The sequence below is a fragment of the Equus asinus genome, chromosome 25, assembly GCF_041296235.1.
Source record: "Equus asinus isolate D_3611 breed Donkey chromosome 25, EquAss-T2T_v2, whole genome shotgun sequence".
In the NCBI taxonomy this organism is placed as follows: domain Eukaryota; kingdom Metazoa; phylum Chordata; class Mammalia; order Perissodactyla; family Equidae; genus Equus; species Equus asinus.
In genome coordinates, this window is record NC_091814.1 from 11,104,319 (window position 1) to 11,113,176 (window position 8,858).

An 8,858-nucleotide genomic window follows, 5' to 3' on the forward strand; every position below is an offset into this window, starting at 1 on the left:
GTTATCAGAGCATTTTTGAGATTCACCCCAGGGCTCACAGTGCAAAGAGAAGATATGAAATGGCTGGTCTAGTGAGTAAATTCAAAAGCTCACAAAATGTGCTGGCTGGAAGGTTCTAGCCGGAGCTGAAAACTGTGTTTCTTCTTTCAGAAGGGAGACCCAGGGAGCCCTCTTGCTGCTCTCTTGGGCACTGAAGGGTGGCACAGAAAAGCCTTAGAAGAAGACACACCAGAGTGGAAATTCCAAGATGGAATGGTGGTAACAGCAGCAAGAAGATGTTTTCAAGAGCTACTATTTCCTGGAGTCCCAAAGCCCAACTGGCCCAAGGTGGTGGTAGTAACCCTTTTAACAGGGTTATACTGAGGTCACTAGATTCTCAAGCACTTCCCCCTTCCTTCTTTAAAGTTCAGAACCATCAAATTAGAGGACCAAATCCTATTCGTGACCACATGAAAAGCAAAATGAGGCCTGCCTCTGACTCAGACTGTTCACAGGGAACAAAAGATGCCTTGGAATCATAGAACCACAGATTCTCAGGGTGGGTAGAGACTTTAAAAGCCATTTACCCCAACCACCTGGCTGGCATATGACCCTTTACAATACTCTGGCTAAATGCCAGCATAAGCTCAAAATCCTCCAATGACAGGAACCCTCCAAGGTAGCCCAATTCATCCATGGCCAGCTCTGATTATTTCAAAGATTTTCCTTATATTGATCTAAAGTCTACATGTCCCTGTAACTTACATACTGGTCTGAGTGTGGTCCTCAGGGCCCACAAAAATAAAAATACTTGATATGCCCTCAGCCCCTTTGATCCCCCCCTTGATGATCCTTCTCCAGTTGACATGTTTGTCTATCTCTGCCATCAAGACTGGCACTCAGATCTGAGCACAGTTCCCTGGGCGTGCTCTGAGTTGTGCAGGGTGGGACAGGACCATAACCTCCATTCCAGGCACCAGGGCAGCCACAGCACATTTAGAATTTTGAGGAACACATCATACTATTGATTCACACTGAACAAATGCTCACTACAACCCCTGTCCTGTTATGGGCAATTGCTTTTGAGATCAAGAACTCAGTATTTATCCCCAGTAAGTTTCATCTCATAATATTTGGCCCAGGATCCAAAAAGAGATATCAGCATGGACATATCTAACACACTTCTCATTTATTCACTCATTCATTCAGTCATTCAATAAACTATTTCTCCCAGTTTTATGTGTTTAGTAAATGTGACCAGACTGTACTCTCTCTGATTATTCAGTTGTATTTTCATGCAAACCATTGAAAAACACTCCCAAAAGAGCAGAGGCCTACCATACAGCACAAAACACCTTCCTGAAGAATGACTGACTGCTGTATTAGTTACTTTATTAATTCAGCAAATGCATTCATTAAATATGTGTTGAGGCCCAACTATGTGTCTGGTCATGATCTATGTGCTGTGGAAACACAGCAGTGAACAAACCAGACAAGGTTCCTGCTGATTACAGCGGGGGAGACAGAGGATAATGATAATCATAATAATAGCCACCATTTATTGAGCATGTCCTCTACGGCAGGCATTGTTCTAAACACTGTACATGTTTACTCTTCACAGCATTTTATGAGTAACTACTATCATTCTTCCTGTTTTACAGAGTAAGTGTACCGAGGCACAGGTGAGTTAAGTCACTTGCTCAAGGTCATACAATTCCTAAAGGATGGAGCATCGACCGAGGCAGTCTGGCTCCAGAGCCTGTGTGTTTAACCACTGGGCTTCTATTGTGTCTCTGCAAAAATAAATGCTGAATTAAACATACACATAAACACATAAGGAAATAGTCCCATATGAGAGTCACATTTAAGCTGAGGTCTGAATGACAAGAAGGAGCCAACATCTCAAGATCTGAGAGGAGAGCAAGAGGTAGGGGATAAGGCTGGAGAGGTGGGCAGGGGGCCTGTCACGTGGGGCTTGCTTACTAGGGAACACTAGGGATTTGGGATATAGGAATTCAACTAGTTAGGAATATGCCTAATTGTTTCAGTATCCAGCCTACACATACCCAACTTGTACACAAATATCTTATAAATGATTACCTTTCCTGATCTCTACACGTGATCAAAAGATGCCCCCTTTACACTCTGAGTAGTTCCCTTCCATTTGTCACCATCAGTGTGGTACACAAGACACACTCTGCACGCACAATCAGTATTCAAAACCTGTTACAACTTCATTGTGCTATGTGATCTTGGCCAAGTCACAGCCTCTCTGATCTTTAGTTTTTGGGTATTTCCCCCATTGTTCCATAATGTTACCTCACTCCTGGAACTGAACCACTAAGGTATTGAGCATTTGGGGACACTTTGATCTAGGGAGCAATCACTCCTTCAACCTTTCCCCTTCCTGGCCTCTTCCATCCTTCTCTCCACAAGGCCCAGGTAAGATGTGTCTAACTTAATGCATCTGGCATCAGTTACTAATAGCTCCAGGGACTGCTCTCTCATCTCCCAGAAGCCCTGCTGGTTTGACCCCATCAAGTTCTACTTACCCAAGTGTTATACAACCCTCCCCTTAATTACACACTCAATCAGTTCCTCCCGAGCTCAGCAATTTGTGGTCTCTGGGCATCCCCTGGCTGCTTTTCTGGAGGTAGCTCCCAGCCTAGGCCTTGGCAAGCCTCTGAAGCGCTGACTGGGTTTCTAAGGCCACAGTGCCCAGAGTTGAAAGCCTTGCTGCTATTTCACACTCTATTTCCTTCCAAATTAATTCTCTGATGAATACTGTCCTTTGCAGTGATTCAGTGTGGGCCATTTCCTTACATCTTTCCTTTACCTTTGAGACTTTTAATCTCTCTCAAATCCAGATTTTCCTCTGTGGGAAGCCTGCCTCAGAGAAAAATGCCCTGCCTTCCTACCAATATAAACAGCCCCACCACCACTGGCCCCAACCTGACAGCACACTTCCTTTACTGGTTTACCAAGGCCGTACCTTTGATTTCAAAGCACATACTTCCCTTCTCTAAAAATCCCTGTACCACAAGGAGTGACTCAAACTTCTGGCATATAGTGAGCTGCTGAATTCTCCTTTCTTAAAGCCAGCCCTAAATACCTGAAGATGCAGATTCAAAATCTGTACTTGAGCAGCTACCATGTTCCAGATCCTTTCATGTAGTTATTTTGCTTAACATTCTCTACTACTCACCACCTCCCCCTGCAGAGAGTAACATCATCCTCGATATACAGATAAAGAGAGTCTCTGCAATGTTGAGAGAGTGGCCTGAGGCCACAGGGCCCAGGAAAGTGGTAAAGCTGGAATTCAAAACCCCAGCTCTTTACTCCAAGGTAGGTGCCTCTTTCACCATCCCACAAGTGGCTTAAGCACCCTGAAAACAGGCACCAGGATCTTATTACCAATGGCATACCATCCAGGACTGGGCGCCCACTGCCCCAGCTGCCTGAGGAACCCTCAGAAGGAGCCACAAACAGGCTTTTCTGGCAAGAACACGAGCAATGCCTTACATTTGTATAGCACTTTTCACATTATGAAGTGCTTTACATACCTAATCCACGTGGTGATCTCTGGGATAATTCTGTGAGGGAGGCACTATATTAGAGTGCCATTTTACAAATGAGGATATACACGTTTGTTGACAGGAAGTTCACGGACTTGCCCAAAGTCACACAGACAGTACATACAGAAGTAGGACTTGAACTCACAGCTCATGACTCTAAGACCAGTGCTTTCTCAAGTTCTCAGACATTAGTTTGGATCTTTGCTTCAGAAATGGAGATTGTGGGCCATGCGAACCTCCCACCCCCACCTTCAGGGAAGCATACATTTCAAAAGCCAGGTAGAAAGAAAGGAGTCAAGGGAAGACTGGCTTATAATTGGGGAAAGCGTTTTACAGCTCTCTCTCCACCCACCGTTAGAGAGGGACCAGGTTCCTAGAGGCTGGCAGGGTAGACTGGGAAAATCAGGACTGCATGGCCGGTCCCCTTGGCCACTAGAGGGCAGGGTCTGAACAGAGTAGCTAGCCCCCCCCCGCAAAGAATTCCCAGCAGCAGAAGGGACTCATACTTTCCCTGGCAGCCCCAGGGAACACAGGGAACCACAGTTTTAGCCTCAGTGCTGAAGAACGACACTTCCCTGGCATATGGCAAACAAAGCAGTTGCTCTTAATCCCTCCCAGCCTCTTTTGCAGGTAGATGGGCAGTGCCCTAGAGGATCCCAGAGGAAAAGGGGTGCCAGGTACCACTTGCAACAATCTGAGTTTCTTACCATAAACACAAACAGGTCAGCATGCCAGGTCTCAGTGCTCTGAGGACTGGGGTTGGGGGGTGGATGGGAACTCTCTCTTCCTCCCTTTCTCCAGGTAGGCACTTCAGAGTTTTGATCCCCTTGCTGTTCTTTTAAACTATCTACAAGAAACTATTAAAGGGCCGTCAGCACATAGCAGTGACTACCCTTGTCTAATGACAGTTGCTTCATCCCAGTGCCTGCCACAGCCAAGAGTTCTGAGTAAGACAAGCCATGAGGCCCCCAGGAGAGTCTGTCGGGTGAGTTCCTGATGAAGTCAACCTACCGAAGCAAGCCCAGCTATGGGGGGACGCGGAGTTATCATGCTACTCCACCCTAGGAGGCCCTTCACTTTACCATGCGAGGGTGAGATGCTCCCCCACCCCCGGAAATTATTTTAACCTTAACAGCACTCATTTTAAAAGCATTAAGAGAAAGGAGTCAAGGCCAGGGGCAGGTTAGGAGTTTATGAAGTGCTTTTCACATCATCCTCAGGACAAATTGTCAGGTAAGCAAATGTTTACATCCCTGTTTTATAGTTGGGAAACCAAGCTCAGAGAAGTTAAGTGACTTGCTCAGAGACACAACTGGTAAGCAAGGGAGCCAGGGTTCCCCTGTCCACACTCCCCTCGGTGAGGGCAGGCTGGGAGCAGGTACTGCCTGCAGAGAGGGCGACTGAGAAGAGCCTTCCCAAAGGGCCCCTCTAGTTGAGGGAACCTGTCACAGCTAAGAATCTAGTGGGAAGAAAGTGCAAAAAGAACAGTTAAGTGCCCTTACATTTACTCAATTAATTCTCACAACAACCCTAACTAGTAGGTACAATTCTATCCATTTTCCATTAGAGGAAAAACAGGCTCAGAAACACCTGTCCCAGTGTCACAAATAAACAAATTCTATGTTAGAACTTGAACCCAGCAGACGCCTTGTTTTCCTTTACTCCATGCTTCCCCCTGGTGGTGAGTGGGAAGAGTGCACAGAAGAAGCCTGTACCAGGCAGAAACAAGGGAGTTCAGAATCCATTCCACACATCTTTGCTAAAGTCCACCTTGTGACAAGCCTTGTACTTGGCTCTAGGGACACAAGACAGCCCCCTATCGAGGGGACAAACAGAAACAAGGGATGCCTCAAGATGAGCTGGGATTAGACGGGCAGAGGGAGGGTGTGCCGGGGGTCAGGGGATGGAAAAATGTGTGCCAAGGGTCAGAAGCCAGAGGAGCGGGACTTCCTTTTCTCAAACAGTTCAGTCCCGCCAGGCAGGATGTGGGAGAGGCTGTGAGGGATGAGGCTGCAGAAGTAAGCAGGGGCCAGGTCTCAAAGGGTAACAGAAGGCAAGAGAGGGTGTGACCCATTAGGAAGCCACTAAAGCACCTAAGAAGATGATTAAGGGCCCCGGAGAGTAGTGGCAGAGGGGATGTGTTCATTCCTTCAATAAATGTTTGAGCACTAGCATGTGCTAGGCACTATTCTCCATGCTGAGGACACATCGGTGAACAAGGCGAAGTCTGTCTTCATGGAGCTTACATTCTAGTCAGGGAGATAAATAAACACACAGATGTGTAACATCAAGCACTGATAAATACAAGGGGGAAAAAAGACAGGACAAGGGGGATTTGTTTGCTAGGGCCACCATAACAAAATACTACAGAGCAGGTGGCGTACACAACAGAAATGTATTTCCTCAAAGTTCTGGAGGCTGGAAGTCCAAGACCACGGTGTTGGCAGGGCTGGTTTCTTCTGAGGCCTCTCCTCAGCTTATAGATGGCCATCTTCTCCCTGTGGCTTCACACGGTCTTCCCTCTGTGTCAGTGTCCTAATCTCCTCTTCTTATAAGGATACCAGTCATTTTGGGTTAGGGCCCACCCATATGACCTCTTTTTACCTTAATTACCTCTTTAAAGGCCCTATCCAGAAATATAACCACATCTAAGGTACTAGGCCTTAGGACTTCAACACTTGAATTTTGAGGGGACACAATTCAGCCCATAGCACAAGGTGACAGAATGTAAGTAAGGGAAGGCAGAGGGAGGGGAAGGGTCTGACATATTTTATGTAGGATAATATGGGAGGACCTCTCTGAGATGACATTGATCTGAGATCAATGAATGAAGAAAGGGAAGTAACCATGCAAATGCCTAGGAGAGCATTCTGGGGAGAGGGAACAGCTTGTACAAAGAGCCCGAGGTGAGGACACTGCTCAGGGCCTCTTGGTACACAAGAACAGTAGGAAGGCTAGTGCGGCTAGAGCACAGTGACAAGAAAAAGGTATACCATTATGAGAGGACCATTATGAGGCCTGGCTCTTTCTTTGAGATGGGAAGCCAAGGGAGAATTTTGAGCAGAAGAGTGACATGACCTGACTTGTGTTTTAAAAGCAACGACTGTGCTGACAATAAATTAAAGAAGAGGGGAAGGGTAAAAACAGACTTTGCAATAATCCAGGTGAGAGATGATGCTGGGACTAAGACAGTAGCAATGGAAGTCTTGAGAAGTGGTCAATTCTGGATATAGGCTGAAGAGAGACACAACAGGATTTACTGATGGATTAGATGTAGGACATGAGAAAAAGAGAGGAGTCAAGGGTAATTCCAAAGTTCCTGGGCCAAGCAACTGGGTGAATAATAGTGCTACTTACTTAGGTGGGGAAGCCTGTGGGAAGAGTAGGTTTGAAGACGCATGAGAATTGAGAGTTTATCAAGAACAATAGGAAGTTTAATACATATTAAATATCTTAAATACCCAAGTAGAGATGTTGAGTAGACAGCTGGAAATGAGACTAGAATTCAGGGGAAAGGTCTAGATTGAAGGTATACATTTAGGAAACATTGTGTAAACAATATTTTAAACTATAGAGTTGCTCGAGGACACCTAGGGGGTTAGTGTAGGAGAAAAGGTCCAAGGACTAAGCCCTAAGACACTCCAACACTTAGAGATTAGAAAAAGGCAGATTCAGCAAAAATGGAGAAGTTGAGAACCTGGAAGAAAACCATGAAGGTATCTGTCATGGAAGCCAAATGAAGAGAATATTTCCAATGCTGCTGATGAGACACTGAATAAGAAGACGGGAAATTAGGCATTGGATTTAGCACTCAGAGGTCCTTGATGATTTTGACAAGAGCTGTTTCCATGGAGTGGTATGGGTGAATACCTAATCATAGTTGGTTCGAAAGAGAAAAGGAAGGGAAGAATCAGAGGTGGCAAGTATTAACAACTTTCTTCGGAAGTTTTGCTGTAATGGGGAGAAGAAAAATAGCATAGTAGTTCAAAGATGTAGGAAAAAATGTAAGACAGATTTTACAGCATATTTGTATGCTAATGGCAATAACGGGTAGGAAGAGAAAATTAACAATGCAGAAAAAAGATAATTGTGGGAGTCAATGCCAAGCTGGAGGGTGGCCTTGGATAGGAGTAGGGATGGTTCATTCTTAGAAACAGGAAGAAAGGCCTTAGGGCACCACTGCAACCGGGTTAGCAGATTTGGTGGTAGAGGGGATATGGAAATTCTCTTCTCATTGCTTCTACTTTCTTAGTGAAATAAGAAATATAGTAATCAGCAGAGTGAGCATGGGGAGGGGATACTGAAGATCAAGGATGGAAAGATGTGAATAGATTCAAGAAATAAACAGGTGAGACTGATAGAACCTAACTGATTAGACACAAGAAAATGTGAGAGGAAGGAGACAAGGACAAATTTCTGGTTTAGGAACTGAATGGATGGTGGAAGTGTCTTTTTTTCAGATAGTGAAGGCTGTGGGAGGAGCAGATCTGGGAGGAGAGAGGGGTTTGGTTTTGACATGGAAAATTTTGTGCCTATTGACTACCCAAGTAGACATGAGTGTCTGAAGTTCAGAAGAGACACCTGAGCTAGAAGGAGATCTGGGAGTTGTCGACATAAAGATGGGAGGAAGGGAAGAGTTTTTTACGATTGCTGTTTTCTCTGAGAGGTAAAGGGATTGGTGGTTTGAGATCAGAGAAAGTTTGAAACAGATTCTGGGGAAGAATGAGAAACTGATAAGGAAATAAGAGGATCATCAGGTATGCTTGGGGGCCCAGTTAACGGGGGAGCTCTTATAGTGAGTGGTTCCGACCTACCACGCGGAGCCCTCATCCTCGCTCCTGGAGCTCCAGCCACCAGAAGCTGAGTATCCTTCCTGCATCTCCCTGCTGGGTCTCCACAGCAGGGCTCCATCTCACCACCCAGCAATGTTCCCTGATCTTCAAGCCTACCTTTTACCTGCACACAACACCCTTTCCTCCTTGCTTACGTGGTTAACTCCTACTCACCTTTATCGACTCAAATCAGGAGAGAACCTCCCTAGAAGCCTCTCTTAACTGCTCCCCAAAGCTCCTGCCAGGTGGGGCTAGGAGTTTCTTCTCTGTACCCACATAGCCCCTGATATACCTTACCACAGCACGAAACATACTGCATTGTCATCACTGATTTACTTATCAGCCTCTTCTACTGGACCAAAACAATGGAGGGCAGAACCTTTTCACCTTTATAATGACCACTACTTAGGAGGTGCTCAATATGTTTCTGAAATGAAGATAGCAAAAAAGAAGTGAAGTCCAAAACCAACAA